The sequence below is a fragment of the Humulus lupulus genome, chromosome 1, assembly GCF_963169125.1.
Source record: "Humulus lupulus chromosome 1, drHumLupu1.1, whole genome shotgun sequence".
Taxonomy (NCBI): domain Eukaryota; kingdom Viridiplantae; phylum Streptophyta; class Magnoliopsida; order Rosales; family Cannabaceae; genus Humulus; species Humulus lupulus.
This window is the reverse complement of record NC_084793.1, coordinates 210,556,431-210,573,918: the sequence shown is the minus strand read 5'-3', so window position 1 is coordinate 210,573,918 and position 17,488 is coordinate 210,556,431. Positions and strand designations below refer to the sequence as shown.

Genomic DNA, 17,488 nt, shown 5'->3' with positions numbered 1-17,488 from the left:
AACAGGAGAACTGGTAGTCCCTAGGAAATGGATTAGAGCATTGCCAATAGAGGTAGATGGTAGGGAACTGTCTGTTGATTTGATTGAGTTAGAGATGGATGACTTTGATATGATTCTAGGGATGGATTGGTTATCGAAGTATGGGGCAACGATTGATTGCAAGCGCAGATTGGTGACTTTTGAACCAGAAGGGGAGGTACCCTTTGTGTTTGTGGGGACAGTTAGTGGACCGCGAGTACCAATGATTTCAGCATTGAAGGCTAGAGACCTGATGCAGGAAGGTTGCATAGGATTCCTAGAGAGCGTTGTGGATACCTCTAGGGTGGTGTCGGTTGGATCGGGTGAGACTAGATTGGTGACTTTTGAACCAGAAGGGGAGGTACCCTTTGTGTTTGTGGGGACAGTTAGTGGACCGCGAGTACCAATGATTTCAGCATTGAAGGCTAGAGACCTGATGCAGGAAGGTTGCATAGGATTCCTAGAGAGCGTTGTGGATACCTCTAGGGTGGTGTCTGTTGGACCGGGTGAGACTAGATTGGTGTGTGAGTTTCCAGATTTGTTTCCAGCAGATTTACCAGGGTTGCCGCCGCAGCGGGAGATTGACTTTGTTATAGAGTTGGTACCAGGAGTGGAGCCAGTATCTAGGACACCTTATAGAATGGCTCCAACGGAGTTAAAGGAGTTGAAGATTCAGTTGCAGGAGTTACTTGATTTGGGGTTCATCAAACCGAGTTTCTCGCCATGGGGTGCTCCAGTGTTGTTCGTTAAGAAGAAGGATGGATCCCTTAGGATGTGTATTGATTACAGGGAGCTAAACAAGTTTACCATTAAGAACAAGTATCCACTGCCTAGGATCGATGATTTGTTTGATCAGCTACAGAGAAGAATAGTGTTTTCCAAGATAGACTTCCGATCAAGTTACCATCAGTTAAGGATTAAGGAGGAGGACATACCGAAGACCGCTTTCCGAACGAGGTATGGACATTATGAATTCCTAGTTATGTCCTTTGGATTAACCAATGCCCCAGCGGCCTTCATTCATGGACATGATGGATAGGGTTTTCAAGGATTATCTGGACAAGTTTGTGATTGTATTCATCGACGACATCCTGGTGTATTCTCAGTTAGAGACAGAGCACGAGCAGCATCTATGGTTGGTTCTACAGCGGTTGAGATAGCATAAGTTATATGCTAAGTTCAGTAAGTGTGAGTTCTGGTTACCACAAGTTACATTTCTGGGCCATATTGTCAGTAAGGAGGGGATTTTGGTTGACCCAAGTAAGATTGAGGCGGTTAGAGATTGGCCTAGACTGAGCAATGTTTCTGAAGTAAGAAGCTTTCTGGGTTTAGTAGGGTATTATCGGCGGTTTGTTGAGGGGTTCTCCAGAATAGCTACGCCATTGATAGAACTAACAAAGAAGAAGACAAGGTATGTCTGGATGGATAGATGTGAGAATAGTTTTAAGGAGTTGAAGCGGCAACTGATCACTGCGCCAGTGTTAAGCTTGCCGACAGAGAATGAAAAGTTTGTGGTTTATTGTGATGCATCCAAACAGGGTTTAGGGTGCATGTTGGTGCAAGTTGGTAAGGTGATATCCTATGCATCGAGACAGTTAAAGGAATATGAGCAGAGATATCCTACGCATGATTTGGACTTGGCAGCGGTGGTGTTCGCACTTAAGATTTGGAGACATTATCTTTATGGTGAGAAGTGCGAGATATACACCGACCAAAAGAGCCTAAAGTATTTCTTTACTCAAAAGGACCTGAATATGCGCCAGAGGCGGTGGCTGGAGTTGGTTAAGGATTATGATTGCGATATTCTATACCATCCTGGGAAGGCTAATGTTGTGGCTGGTGCATTGAATCGGAAAGGCCCAGGACAGATGTTTAGTTCGAGGCGGATATCTGACAAGTTAGCTGAGGAGATGACCAGAGTAGGTATAGAGTTGGTGGTTGGTCAATTGGCCAACATCACTCTTCAGTCTTCACTCCTTGAGAGGATCAAGGAAGCGCAGGGGAAAGATTCCCAGTTGAAAGGTCACAAAGAGAGTGTCTTAGTCGGAGCGACTAAGGACTTTTCCATTTCAGAGATGGGGTTACTGAAGTACAAGGGCCGGATTTGCGTTTCGATGCATTCTAATATCCGGCGAGAGATCTTAGATGAATCGCATACCACTCCCTATTCTTTGCACCTGGGTACGACGAAGATGTACCAAGACTTGAGAGCTCTGTATTGGCGGTCGGGCATGAAGAGGGATGTGGTGGATTATGTGGCCAAGTGCTTAACTTGCCAGCAGGTTAAGGCTGAGCATCAGAGGCCAGCGGGGTTGCTGCAGCCTCTGGGGATCCCAGAATGGAAGTGGGAAAATATCACTATGGACTTTGTGGTTGGTTTGCCGAGGACTGTGGGACAGCATGACTCGGTGTGGGTGATTGTGGATAGGTATACCAAGTCCGCCCACTTTTTGCCAGTTAGGACAACTTATACTGTGGAGCAGTATGCTGAGTTGTATGTGAAGGAGATTGTTCGACTCCATGGGGCTCCGAGGTCGATAGTATTTGACAGAGACCCCACCTTCACTTACAAGTGTTGGGAGAGTCTGCAGAAGGCTATGGACACGCAATTACGGTTTAGTACTGCTTATCATCCTCAGATGGATGGACAGTCTGAGAGGACGATTCAGATATTGGAGGACATGTTGCGAGCCTGTGTGCTAGATTTTGGGGGATCGTGGAGTAAGTATCTCCCTTTGATCGAGTTCTCGTACAACAACAGTTATCAGGCGACCATCGGTGTGGCTCCGTACGAGATGCTTTATGGAAGAAAGTGTAGATCACCTATTCATTGGGATGAAACAGGTGAGAGGAGATATCTAGGTCAAGAGATGGTTCAAAGGACCAATGAGGCGATTGAGAAGATTAGAGCGCGTATGCTCGCCTCCCAGAGTCGACAGAAACGTTATTCAGACTTGAAACGCAGGAGCATGGAATTTCAGGTTGGTGACCATGTGTTTCTTAGGGTTTCACCCATGAGGGGTGTGAAATGGTTTGGTGTTCGAGGAAAGTTGAGCCCTAGGTTTTTTGGCCCCTTCAAGATTCTGGAACGAGTTGAAGAGGTAGCTTGCAGACTAGCGATGCCCTCAGCTTTATCAGGGGTTCATGATGTTTTCCATGTATCCATGCTCCGGAAGTATATGTCAGATTCGACGCATGTTCTAAGTTATGAGAAGCTGGAGCTCAATCAGGATTTGTCCTATGAGGAGAAGCCGGTTCAGGTTCTTGACTGGAAAGATAAAGTCTTGTGGAGCAAGACCATCGCCTTGGTGAAAGTGCTGTGGAGGAACATCAAGCTTGAGGAGGCGACGTGGGAACTTGAGTCAGAGATGAGGGAGCGGTATCCCGAGTTGTTCAAGTAATTTCGAGGATGAAATTTCTGTAAGGAGGGGATAGTTGTAACGACCCGAATTTGCTAATAGGGCTTAGGGCCTTGATTAGCGTGCCTGGAGGGCAATAAATGAATTAATATGTTGATATGTGAATTTATGTGGATATATGATAATGATGCATGTTTAGTTGAGTTAAATATGCATGTGGGCCCCGTCTAGATATTAGGGGTATAAATGTGATAAATGTTGTATATATGTGATATGTCTATGCAGCACGACCCGAGACAGTTCTGGGGAGCGGTTAGCTAGAAAGTCACAACAGGGTTGAGATTCCGACTTGGGGCGAGTCGAGGGGTAATTTGGGTATTAGATGTGTTATGGGGTTATCGGGTTATGAAAATAAATATTTTGAGATATATTTGAGGTTAGAATGTCTAGAAGGGAATATTGGGGAAATTTACCATTTTGCCCTCGGGGACGTTTGGGTACCCCGAGCCTTGAGGTAACCACATAGATTAAGTTAAAGAAAACAAAAAGAAAGAATCATTCAGAAACTTGTAGGAATCGACCCAAGTTTTCCTCTTCTCTTTCTCTCTATTTTCTCTAAGGCATATCAAAGGAAAATTCTGGTGGAAGCTAGTTAAAACAAGGAATTGGGCTGGGAAATCTTGGGAGCTGGAAGCTTGAGGATTAAGGAACAAATTCAGAGACTTAACTCAGTAAGGCTAAGCTCTAATAATGGGAATTATGCTTGAATTTCTGCTATGTTTTTAGGATATGCATGTGAATGGAACTTGATATGTTTTTGAGTGTTTTAGTTGAGTTTTGGAGCAGGTTTTGATGTTGATACTGAGCTAGAATCTTTGTGTTGATTATCTGGGATTGTTAGTTAAGTTTTGGGTGAATTGGCTTGAGGAAAAATGCATAAAAATGATGAAGATTTCTGGGTTGGAGGCTAGGGCCGCGGCCTTAGGAGGGGCATGCCGCAGCCCTTGTGCGTGCACGGCCATGGGAGGCCGAGATGTTCGATGCGCACCGCGCTGCTTGGCCAAGCGCGCTGCGGCCTGTGTGTGCTTCAGGGAGATGCTAGCCTCTGTTTCGAGGCTAGCCGCGGCGCTTGAGGGAAGGGCCACGAATTTTAGTGCCAGTTTATGTTTTTAAGGGCATTTAGGCTTGGGAACTCAATGGTTAAGGCTCTGGATGGATTTTATCACCCAGATTGATAGAATTCAAGGTCCCGGAGGTTAGAGATATGGCTCAAAGTTATTTAATGGATTAGAACTTGATGGATGAATATTGTTAATGTGTTGTGACTAGGGTTTCTGCGAGGCTCGAGTTAGAGGACTGTGGTCGGGATATCGGTGCTCGGAGAGCTCAGGACTCAGTTAAGAAAACCCTTGTTCCCATAGAGCTTGTATGCAGGGCTGAGCCCAATGTGTTTGAATTGTAGGGCGTAGCCCTCTGATTGAATTTGCTAGTATTCTGTACTTGTTTATTATGCTATGAATGCAATTATGTGAATGATCGGCCGAGCCGGGAAACTTTTAGTTCAGTAGCCATGTTAAAATCCATTTGCATCCTCCTATCCATAGCAACCGCTCTTGACTATGAGATCTGGAAAATGGACGTCAAGACAACTTTTCTTAATGGAAAGCTTGACGAAGTCATTTATATGGATCAGCCAGAAGGATTTAAAGTAGCTGGACAAGAAGGAAAAGTTTGCAAGTTGAATAGGTCCATCTATGGACTTAAGCAAGCTTCTCATTCCTGGAATCTTAGGTTTGATGAAATAATCAAAACCTATGGCTTTGAACAAAATATTGATGAGCCCTATGTTTACCAACTGAAGGCAAATCAAATAGTGGTATTCCTGGTTCTTTATGTAGATGATATCTTACTCATTGGAAACAATGTTAAGAAATTATCATATGTGAAGAATTAGCTGAGCACTCAATTCTAGATGAAGGATTTGGGTGAAGCAAGTTATGTTCTAGGTATCCAGATCATCAGGGATAGAAAGAACAGACTCTTAGCTCTATCTCAAGCAGCTTACATAAATAAAGTGCTTGAACGTTTCTCAATAAAAAATTCCGAGAAAGGGCGTCTACCGTCCCGCCATGGAATTCATCTTTCAAAGAAGTAGTCTCCCGAGACTCCTGAAGAGATAGATGCAATGAGAAAAGTTCCTTACGCATCTGCAGTTGGAAGTCTGATGTATGCCATGTTGTGTACTAGACCAGATATCTGCTATGCAGTGGGAGTAGTGAGCAGGTATCAGTCAAACCTAGGACCGGAACATTGGATAGCAGTTAAGCATATCCTAAAGTATTTGAGACGGACTAGGGACTATATGTTAGTCTACAAGGCTGGTGTTCTGAACCTTGTAGGCTAAACCGATTTAGATTTTCAAACTGATGTCGATGACAGGAAGTCTACTTTTGGAATGGTGTTTACTCTTGGGGGTGGAGCTGTGATTTGGAGAAGCAGTCTGCAATCTTAGATTCCACCATGGAGGCTGAGTACATAGCCGCGTCAGAAGCAGCTAAGGAAATAGTCTGGCTAAAGAAGTTCTATTAAGATGTTGGTGTTATTCTAGAAATGGATAAACCGCTTGTGTTGTTTTGTGACAATATAGGAGCGATAGCCAACTCGAAAGAACCTCGAAGTCACAAGAGGAGTAAGCATATAGAAAGGAAGTATCACATTATTCGAGAATATGTGGCCAGGGGAGATGTGAAGGTTATGAAGATTGCAACTGAAGACAATCTTGCAGATCCGTTTACAAAGACACTACCAGAAGCTACATTTGATAAGCATATCAAGGAGATGGGATTAGTATAATTAAGGCATTAGTTTCAATTAGTGCAAGTAGGAGTTTGTTAGGGTTTTATGCCCTAATTAAAACTCAAATTCTTTGTAATCTCATTTATTATCAATAAAATAGAAATCATTCTTTGACTTGGTCAATCACTTTGCTCACATGTTTTATTTTCATGATTATTTGTTTAATATAAACTTCTATTAAATCCCAAGCATACATATAATCTTATTTATAGTGACATAATCATAGTGGAATATAAATATGATTATATGTTCAAAATAAGTTAGTCCTAAGATTAGTCAGTGCACCAGATTTACACTGACTTGCCAATCTATGATGTGATCTACTTACACATTACAGTGTTATGTTATTTCCAGAACATTAGCAAAGTAGATAAGATCGGATGTATTTGTTACATCGGACAGGACTGATATTGACAGTTGATAAGATAAGTAAACATACTGTTATTTTCTATTCTAGTCATATAATATAGTTGACCATAGGTCAATTCAATCTCAATTCTGAGTGGTTAATATTCTAACTGATTGTATTATTTGAGTTCTTTGACTTGTTCGTTACCTGCTTACCCTACGGATTAGCCCATACTTACATCTTGAGAACTCGGTAGTATAATTGAGTGGGAGTGTTAATCATAGATATGAACACCTATAGCTTCTAATGAAGAAGTGAAACAATGGTTTCCTTTTAGTTTGGTTCAAGGTGTTAAATGATAGAGATCTTATTTCAGTAATTAAATTAGTTTACTGAAATATCATTTACAAAGAACTAAGTGTTTTAAGGATAAAATACAATGAGGTGTACAACGGTATTTTAGTCCTATCTCATTGTAGACCGTCTATAGAGGATTGAGTGACAATTTTGGTTGTAACAATGGATAATTAATTGCGTATCTATATTTGTTATAGAGAGTTTTATGAATTCAAGAGTGCAATTCCGAGTCTATAGTGGAGTCACGAGGAATTAATAAGTTAGTAAATTTATTTGTTAGATTTATGATAACTTATTGGAGCTTGATTTCATAGGCCCATGGTCCCCATTGTACCTTGGATAAAATCATCTAGGTAGTCTCATTTAATTGATTTAATTATCAATTGGAATTATCAAAGTTGACCAGGTCAATTTTTGATAGTTTCACAGAGTTGTGTAATTTTGAGAAGAAAAGAGAAATTATGGCAGATTTATTAATTAAGATAAATTGGTATCTAAATTGATAAATAAGTTTAAATCAAAGTTCAAATTATAAATAAGTAATTTGATAAAGGATTTAAACAATTATTTAATTATTTAAATCAATATAAAATAATACATACCTTGATTTTAAGTCCAATGGGCTTATAATCAAATGAGAAATTTCACGGGCCTAAAGCCCATGATAATTTCGACCTAGGGCTTTAAAATGACTATTATTTTTTTGATTTTTCAATTAAATTAAATGACCTAATTGAGTCTATAAAAGGAGTGCTTAGAGAGAAGTCAAAATGTAAGTTTAATCACTGGTTTTCTGATAGTTTTAGATTCTCTCTAAACACAAGTCCTTTTCTAAGCCTCTTTGTTATTTTATCTTCTTCTTTCTGTATCTATCTCATGTGTTGATAATTTCCCACACTAGTCTAGGTGATTCTAAGGATACATTGGAAGACTGCGAAGAAAATAGAAGATCGGTTCAGTTTCTTGATAATACTTTGCGACAGAGAGGATACAAGAGTTTGAAAAACTGAAGGAATGACCCTTTAATTCTGCTGCATATACTTCTATTCATTGTTTCTCTTTGAATTCAATTTTAGAAACATGTTTTAGGCTATCTCGTATTAATTTGTTTAATATTAGATATACATGAAAATAAATAAAGATTCTGTATAAGTTTTCCCAACAAAAGCTGGTTATACTCTTTAAGACCTAGGTCTATTGGAACATGGGAGGAAATGACCAAATCATTCTTTCTGAAACACTTCCCCAGCCATAAGACCAACAGTCTAAAACGACAGATTTCCACATTTTCCAAAAAGGACAATGAAACGTTCTATCAAGTCTGAGAAAGATTCAAAGATATGTTGAATCAGTGCCCGCACCATGGCTATGAGAACTGGTGATTGGTCAGTTACTTATATGAAAGCCTCACGACTCGTGAGCGCCAGTTTGCAGAAATGATATGCAATGGTGAATTCCTCGAAAAAGAGCCAAACGATGCTCTTGAATATTTTGAAGAAACCGCGAAAAAATCTCACACATGGACTGGTCCAAGTGCTACTGATTACACCAACCAACATAAACCATCTGGGATCTATCAACTTCGAGAAGAGGATAGTATTAAGGCCCAACTTGAAGCTTTGAAAAAGCAGTTTGAGGTCTTAATGACGAAAAATGGCCAAAAACTGCACATGATTGCTCAAGCGGAACCGCAAGAACCTTACTTTGTTTGTGGAGGGACGAAGCATTTAGCTAAGGACTGCTTAGCTTTTAATGAAATGAGGGGGGTTTATGAGGATCAATGCAATGCCTTAGGGGCATATAATAAGCCATTCTCTCATATGTACTACCCTGGTTGGAGAAACCACCCAAATTTCAGTTGGAGAGATTCCAACCAAGCTCAATCGTCTGGAGGCCAATGGATAAATGAGCAACAAGTTCAACCATCAAAGGCGTATTCATGCATTCATAGAGGAACAATCTAACTAAATCGCCAAATGGTGGAAGAAATCAAGGAAATGAAATGTCAATTCTCAAAATTGACTGAATCCTTGGCCATTCCGAAAAAAGGAAAACTTTCTTCCCAACTGAAATTCAATGTCCAAGGCCAACACATGGCCCAATCTTCAAATTCCAATAATCAAAATGTTAAGGAAGTAAATGCCATCACAACTAGAAATGGTAAAAATTTGCACGACCCACCCATAAAATCCAACTCTCCCAGCACTCCAAAAGTTATTCCTGAAAATCCACCACTCAATGCCTCTCCAAAAGTACCTTTCCCTAGGCTTTGGAACCTGTTGGGAAACTTCCTGGCAACCGAGCTGAAATCCTTGAGCACTTAACACAAGTGAAGATTAATCTTCCCTTTCTTCACATCATAAAATAAGTGCCAGATTATGCCAAAATCATCAAGGATCTATGCACTGCAAAAAAGAAGCACCATGTCAAGAAGACTGCTTTCTTGACTGAGCAAGTGAGTGTGGTGATTGAACAAAAGACACCACTGAAATACAAAGATCCCGGTTGTCCCACCATTTCATGCCAAATTGGGACCCATGAAGTCAGCCAAGCCTTACTTGATCTTGGTGCGAGTGTAAATCTCATGCCTTACTCTGTATACTCGTAACTCGGTCTTGGATAAAAAAAGCCAACATCTGTTGTGCTACAGCTTGCTGACCGCTCCACCAAAAAGCCTAGGGGTATTGTTGAGGATGTTTTAGTTCAATTGAAAAATTTTATTACCTCGTGGACTTTCTTATTCTTCATACCCAATCTGTGGTAAACATGGAGTCAAAAATTCCTATTATCCTCGAAAGACCATTCCTTGCTACTGCAAATGCTTTGATCAATTGTCAGAACGGCCTAATGAAGATATCGTTTGGAAACATGACTCTTGAAGTCAATATCTTCCACATCAGGAAACAACCCCGAGAAGATGATGAATGTTATCAAACATTCATGATTGACATTTTAATTCCCGAGGAGGTTCAATTGCGAAGCAACTTTGATAATTTTGATGAACTCCTCCTTTTGTCTCAAAATGAAAGTCTCGGTTCTATTGAGTCTCCTCTTGCAACATCATATCACATAGACTCATGCAATAGAAGGACACAGTTTTGGCAACCTCGCTTTGAAGAGCTACCTCATGAGAGGGCACAACCAAAAACTTCAGCCGAAGAGGTTCCAATTGTTCAATTAACCAAACTTCCTAAGGGTTTGAAACATGTCTTCTTGGGAGATGGTGAAACCTTTCCAGTTATCATCTCGTCCAACCTGCGAAATTCTCAAGAATTGTAGTTACTCGAGCTACTACAAACGCATAAATCTGCGATAGGTTTGACGCTTGCTGATATAAAAGGTATTAGCCCTTTAATTTGCTCCCATCAAATCAATCAGGAGGACGAGGCTATCCCTCGAAGTGACCTTCAAAGGTGACTGAACCCCATAATGAAAGAAGTTGTACAAAATTAAGTTTTGAAATTGCTAGACGATGGTATTATTTACCAAGTAGCTGATAACAAATGGGTCAGTCCAACTTAAGTCGTGCCCAAGAAATCTGGTGTCATTGTGATCCAAAACAAAAAAGGGGTCCTTTTCCCCACAAAAATTGTGACAGGGTGGCGCATGTGCATTGATTATAGAAAATTAAATGCTGCCTCCCACGAAGATCATTTTTCCACTCCCATTCATTGATCAAATCCTTGAACGTGTAGCTGGTCATCCATTCTAATGTTTTCTTGATGACTATTCTGGCTATTATCAAATCGAGATTGCATTAGAAGATCAAGATAAGACCACTTTCACTTGTCCCTTTGGCACTTTTGCTGTCCGGCGTATGCCATTTGGCTTGTGTAATGCCCGAGCTACTTTCCAAAGATGCATGATGAGCATCTTTATTGACATGATTGAAAAATCAATGGAAGTATTCATGGATGACCTAATCGTTTTTGGAAATTCCTTTGACACATGTCTTCTTCATCTTAAAGTTGTTTTAAAACTGTGTATTGAGAAAGGACTTGTGCTCAATTGTGAGAAATGACACTTCATGGTATCTTCTAGCATAGTTTAGGCCACATTGTTTCTGAAAGAGGAATTGAGTTTGATAAATGCAAATTCGACCTTATCTCCAACCTGCCTACTCTTAAGACTGTCAAAGATGTTAGGTCATTTCTTGGTCATGTTGGTTTCTATAGGAGGTTCATACAAAAAATTTCAATGATTGTTCATCTTCGAAGCAACCTCCTAGCCAAAGATGTTACCTTTGAGTGGACACCTAAGTGTGAGGAATGATTCCGAACGTTTGTCAATTCACTCACTTCCACTCCCATCATTCAGTCACTAGGTTGGAGTCTTCCTTTCGAAATCATGTGTGACGCTAGTAACTTTGTTGTGGGAGCTGTGTTAGGACAACGAAGGGAGGGGAAACCCTTTGTTGTCTACTATGCAAGTCGAACTCTTAATAGTGCTCAAATGAACTATTCCACTACTAAAAAAGAGTTGCTTGTCATCGTATTTTCCCTTGACAAATTTCAATCTTATTTGATTGGATCACCTATTATGATCTTCATAGATCACTCTACCCTTAAGTATCTCCTTTCCAAAATGGATGCTAAGGCGCGATTAATACGGCAGATCCTTCTCTTGCAAGAATTTTATATAACGATCAAAGACAAGAAAGGTGTTGAAAATGTCGTCGCGGATCATTTGTTGCGACTTGAATTTAGCGATCCCGTTGATGGTCCACCTATTCATGTCAATTTCTTGGATGAACAATTGCTTTCTATTACTAAGTTACCATGGTATGCTCACATTGTGAACTACTTAGTAACAGGCGAACTCCCATCTGAATGGAGTTCACAAGACAAACACAAATTTCTGGTCGAGGTGCCCAATTTCTTTTGGGATGACCCATACTTATTCAAGTACTGCCCCGACCAAATCATGCGAAGGTGCATCCACGACGATGAGGTATCTATTGTGCTGAATTTTTGCCACAATGATGCTTATGGTGGTCACTTTTCTGTGAAGAAAACCACTGCAAAAATCTTACAATGCAGTCTTTACTGGCCCACTCTGATCAAATACACCAATGATTTCTGTCGTTCTTGTGTAAGGTGCCAAAAGTTAGGTTCCTTATCCCGTCGGCACATGATGCCCTTGAACCCAATTCTTGTTATCGAAATATTTGATTGTTTGGGGATGGACTTTATGGGACCATTTCCACCTTCTTTTGGCCACCTTTACATTCTTCTTGTTGTGGATTATGTTTCCAAATGGGTTGAGGCTGTACCCTGTCGAACCAATGATAACGCTACAGTTGTCAAATTCTTGAAAGAAAATGTGTTATCAAGGTTCGGTACTCCTCGCGCTATCATCAGTGATCAAGGCACTCATTTTTGCAATAGATCTTTTGAAGCTATTATGCGCAAGTACGGTGTACTTCATAAGGTTGCAAATGCCTATCATCCATAGACTAATGTTCAAGCTGAGTTAGCCAATATGGAGATAAAATACATTATGGAAAAGACGGTAAATCCCGACCGAAAATATTGGTCTATACGTATTCTACAAGCTCTTTGGGCATATCGCACTACTTTCAAATCAGCTCTTGGGATGTCTCCCTATCAGCTTGTCTTTGGAAAAGCTTGTCATTTACTTGTCAAGCTCGAGCATTATGCTTATTGGGCTACCAAAGACCTAAACTTTGATCTGAATGCCGTAGGTATCAATTGCAAACTCCAATTTTCCGAAATTGAGGAGTTGAGAAACAATGCATATGAAAATTCTAGGATTTATAAGGTGAAATTGAAAATCGCTCACGATAAACAAATTATGCGAAAACAATTTGAGCTAAATCAGAAAATGCATCTGTATGATTCTCGCTTGCACTTGCAACCCGGTAAACTACGATCACGATGGACTGGTCCTTTTTGTAGTGAAGCAAGTATTTCCCAACGGTTCTGTTGAGGTCAAGGACCCAACTGATGGGAGAATTTTTCAAGTCAATGGCCAAAGACTGAAGTATTACATTGAAAGTGTGAGTCATGTTATAGAGTTCATTCTTAAGGACTCAATTTATACACTCTGAAGTTTTGAATGGTTTGTTTGTTTTTTTTATTATCTTTATTTTTCTATCTTTCTTTTATTTTTGTATGTTTTTCGTTCTTGCATTTTGTTTGTTTTGGGGTATTGTTATCAGGATATTTACGCTCTCACCTCATGGACATGGTCATCATCCAGGTGTTCTCTTTCCCTACCTTTTTTTATTGAGTATTCATTTTGACATTAAGGACACTGTCTGGTTTTTGGTTGGGGGTGGTGATCATTCATTTGGAAAATCTTATTGTCGTGTTGAACTTTTAAGTCAATTTTTTAAAAAAAATTTCCAAGCATGAGTACAACTTGTTGGATTGAGTCAATTTTTACTATGTTTAGCTATTAAGAAGTGATTTTCAGAGTTCTTTTGTGCACTTTCCAAACACGTGATAAATTGGTTGTAAACAAAAATAGTTGAGAGAAATTTCAAGTTAAATTTTTTCATTTCTTGGTGAGTTGTGAGAGTTTAGAAAACAACATTTTGAACTTTTATTGACCATTTAAGTTGGTAAATTCACATCTTTGGAATTTAAAACACGACATTTACTAGAGGGATGTCTTTCATATAAGAATGAGTATTTGTCATAAATTTTAAATTTGTGTTCTATTTATTTTATTTTGTTTGTAATTTCCTTTTATTTTTATGTCGCCTCTTGAAAAAAAAATGAAAAAAATAAATACAAAAAAAGGAAAAACATAAAAAAAAATGATGAAATATGAAAAAAAAAAAAGAGAACAAGAGCAACATTTTCCTTTATCATTTTGTAGTTGTTGAAAAAAAAGAAAAAAAAATCTTTCTATTATTTTTTTTGTGTAATTGTATTAAAAAAAATATTATTAATAGTTTCCTTTTCTTTTTTATCATTTCTTGTTAGTTGTCATTTTACTCTTTGAGTTTTCTCATGTAAATCCCAAAGGTTTGTCATTTGAATTCCAATAAGTTGATATGCCTATCTTCTGATCAATAGCTGTTCAAATCGCTTGTCCTAAAAAGTTTATCTTTTCTCATTTGAGTGTATACTATTACATTTCCAACTCCAAGAGTGTTATCCTTCCCATTAAAATACTTTCGTTGCCCGTGAGGAATTTGGAGTTGAGACATTTATACTTTTGAGATTTTTCGATACTATTTGTGTTATGACTTGCAATAAAAATAATATGGTTTGGTGCACACACACATAACTCTGGAATTACAATTGAAGTAGCTTCGATAGTAATCTCTGACTTCTTGCTGATACTTTGAAAATGTTTAGATGATTTTGTGTGATTTGACTTGATTATTCAACTTGATAATTTTCTTTTTCGCTTGAATTGCTAGGGACTAGCAATAAGCTGGTTGGAGGTTGAGATTAGTGCTCAAAAATATCATTCTATTAGTTTTAAAGTTTAAAATTAATTAAGTTTTAATTAATAGTTTCATGGATTTATTGTAATATATTTTATATTTGAAAATATGAATTTTAATTTAATTTGTGTTTAATTTTCAGAAAATAAAATGTATTTTGACACAAAGAAAAAGAAAAAGAAAAAGAAAAAGAAAGAATGATAAAATATGAAAAAGTAGCATTTTTTAAGGAAACTAGGTCCAAAATGAGCCCAAACGGGCCCAAACCAAAGCCTGCCAACCACGCCGAAGCCGAGCCGAGCCGCCTGATGCCACCTGCAGCTCTGCCAGCCAACCAAGGGATACCATGTCACCCACTCCAGCTGCCTTTTTTCTCCCTGCCCAGCCCAATCGTGCCATGTGTCCTCCTCTGATTGATTGTAGCTGGGTCAACACTTCTAGCTACCACCGACCCATTTTGTGTGCTCTTTGGGCCTTAGACCTCCCATTTTGAGCTTTAAAGCTCACTTTTTTTTTTTTTTTGTGTGTGTTTTAGAAAAAGGGCAAAATGACCATTCACCAAAATAGTTAGGTTAATATTAATAATAAGATTTGATTTTTCAAAATCCTCTTTTTTTATTAAAATTTCAGATTTATTGTGTAAACTCTATTTGTTGTTTAATTTCTTTTTAGTAATTTTCTCCCTCTATAAATATGGACTCTTCCTTTCACATTAGAATGTAATTTTTAGAGTAAAGAAACTATAGCAAAATTTCTACTCACTTTCTTCTCATATTTTATAATTTTGTGAGAATCATGAGCATAATGGCTTAATCTTCCAGAAAGGTCAGGGATGATTCAATATGCTAGTGATGCCATTTTTCTACTTTGATTTACTATGTTCTTAATGTAATGCATTTGAGTTGTTTATGTTCTTTCATCCTCATTTTTATTTTTGTTATCTTTATTTACTTGTGCTAATAGTATATAAGATTAGTCATGCTCTTTCTATGTGCTTCTAATTAGTAAAAGTAATATTGATACATTTTATGTCCAATCTTCTATTGCATTATTGCCCGTGGTATTTTGTCATTTTTAGATTTTTCATAAGATTAACATTGTGCTCCTAAAGTAAAGAACTTTATAACTCAAATGGACTTTTATTAGAAAAGAATATGGACTTTAAAGTTATATTTTCCAAGTAAATGTTGGGATGTGAACTATTTACTTATGTATTTTGTAAATCAAGTAACTAAGTAACCAAACAAGCATATGGATGATTCTTGGAACCTTTCTATTTTCTCAAACTCTCGATTACACCTTACTTTTATTTCACTTGTCTCATTTTATCATTTCATAAAAAAGATAACACCAAAATCTCAAATCTCTTTTCATTTATTTCATGTTACTAACTTTTTGTGTTATTTTAAACTAATCTTTTGGTTTTAGGTTACCTTCTTGTGGATCGACTGCCTAATTTTACTACAATTACCGCTTAGTGGTTATCACAATTTGAGCGTTAAACATTATTCTTCTTCTCTTTACTTTCAATTTTCTCAGTTATTTTTTCCTAACATTCATCACTCTATCTCCATACATTTTTCCATCATTTTATCTTTCACATTACTTTCTCTTATTATCTATTATAAACTTTCACAATATTAATTATTCTACTCAAGATTCTTTTTTATAAAAATAAAAATATTTTTAGAAAACATTAGCCAAACTTCTTTTAATTCTTAAAAAACTAAAATTAATTTCTATTCTCATCTTTTCTTTTCTTTTTTTGACAAATTTCTTATTCTCATTTTTAAAAAACACAAAACAAAGAATAAAGAACAATATCAAACACGCCCTAAGTTCATATGAAATGAAATAATAGATAAGAGTTGGACAATTGAGTCAACTATTACACAAGACCTAACCAATGTTAAAAGATTAGATGGAAATGATTAGCTAGTATTTTTTTTTTCATATTATAATGAGTGGTTTTTTAGTATTAAAGCTTTTGTGATAATTTGGTAAACAAAACTCTATCATGTCCTTGAATTAAGAAAATAGTATCAAATTACCTTTGCATTGTTTCAAGGTAATTTGGATCTTTAAGGGATATTTTTAACTCCAAAAGAATAGTACCTTCTTCATTTACTAAGTATCAGAACCTCATGTTTTATTATCTTTTTAACCTGATGATAGAACCCATGCAATCATTCCATAGCCTTAGATCCATCTAATGAAAGCTCTACCTCTTCATTTCAGTACACTTTGCCTCTGTCTCTATGTCATTATCACCAAGTCCCTCTTTACGAAGTCCTTCAACAAGTTAGATTGGCTAGTTGTATGTAGTATCAGATCTTCCAGGTGATAAGAAAATCCTATCCAAAGATCTCCCACTCGTAGACCCCATACTATGCATTTCTATTCAAAGATTTATTCAAACTTTTAATAATAAAAAAAAGTCCTAAGATAGTAAAAAATATGTCCAATCAACCAAATTTAAGCAATGTGAGTTACTTTTACCAAATAAGAATAGTAGGTTACCCTCAAAATCCCCCAATTTTTTTTTGTAATATTAACAATCTGGGCTAGGACTTTGTCATGGCCTCGGATACCTGGAGAAAATAGTATGATAACATCAATATAGTCTATATAGATCAGGATTTAATGTAGTATTACCAATCTCTATTTTTCTCGAGCTTGCTATGCCCTTTGGTTGATATGATGTCTTTGATTAGCCTTTGTAACTTCAGTTTATCACACTCCTATTTTGCTATTTGTTGATGCTCTTGATTCATTCTCCCGGTTTGTTCTAACGGGATGGACATCTTCATTTTTCTTAAAAAAAATAAAATTAAAATATAATTAATTTTTCTAATGGGTAATCACATTTATCTAGGAATTTTTGTTGGGTTTTATGCCTTTAATAAAATCATATTTCTCATGTAACACATTTTTATTATCAATAAAAGAAGTAGAAATCATTTTGTTTATTCAATCGCATTGTTCGCCTGTTTTATTACATGTTTATTCAATTAATACAAATATTTATAAAATCTCGAACACAGGGATGGTTACAATTATAGTGACTAGATCACAGTAAATTATAATTGTAATTATATGTTCAAAAGAACTGAGACCTAAGATTAG

The 17,488-nt window shown here is 37.5% G+C and overlaps 1 non-coding gene across 1 annotated transcript; it reads right to left on the bottom strand.

The window, feature by feature from the left end:
- Nucleotides 1-8,201: 8,201 nt before the first annotated feature.
- Nucleotides 8,202-8,308, bottom strand: LOC133813189 (small nucleolar RNA R71). Its single transcript, XR_009884227.1, has one exon. It is a non-coding gene; the product is annotated as a small nucleolar RNA R71 (small nucleolar RNA).
- Between the last annotated feature and the right edge of the window lie 9,180 nt (nucleotides 8,309-17,488).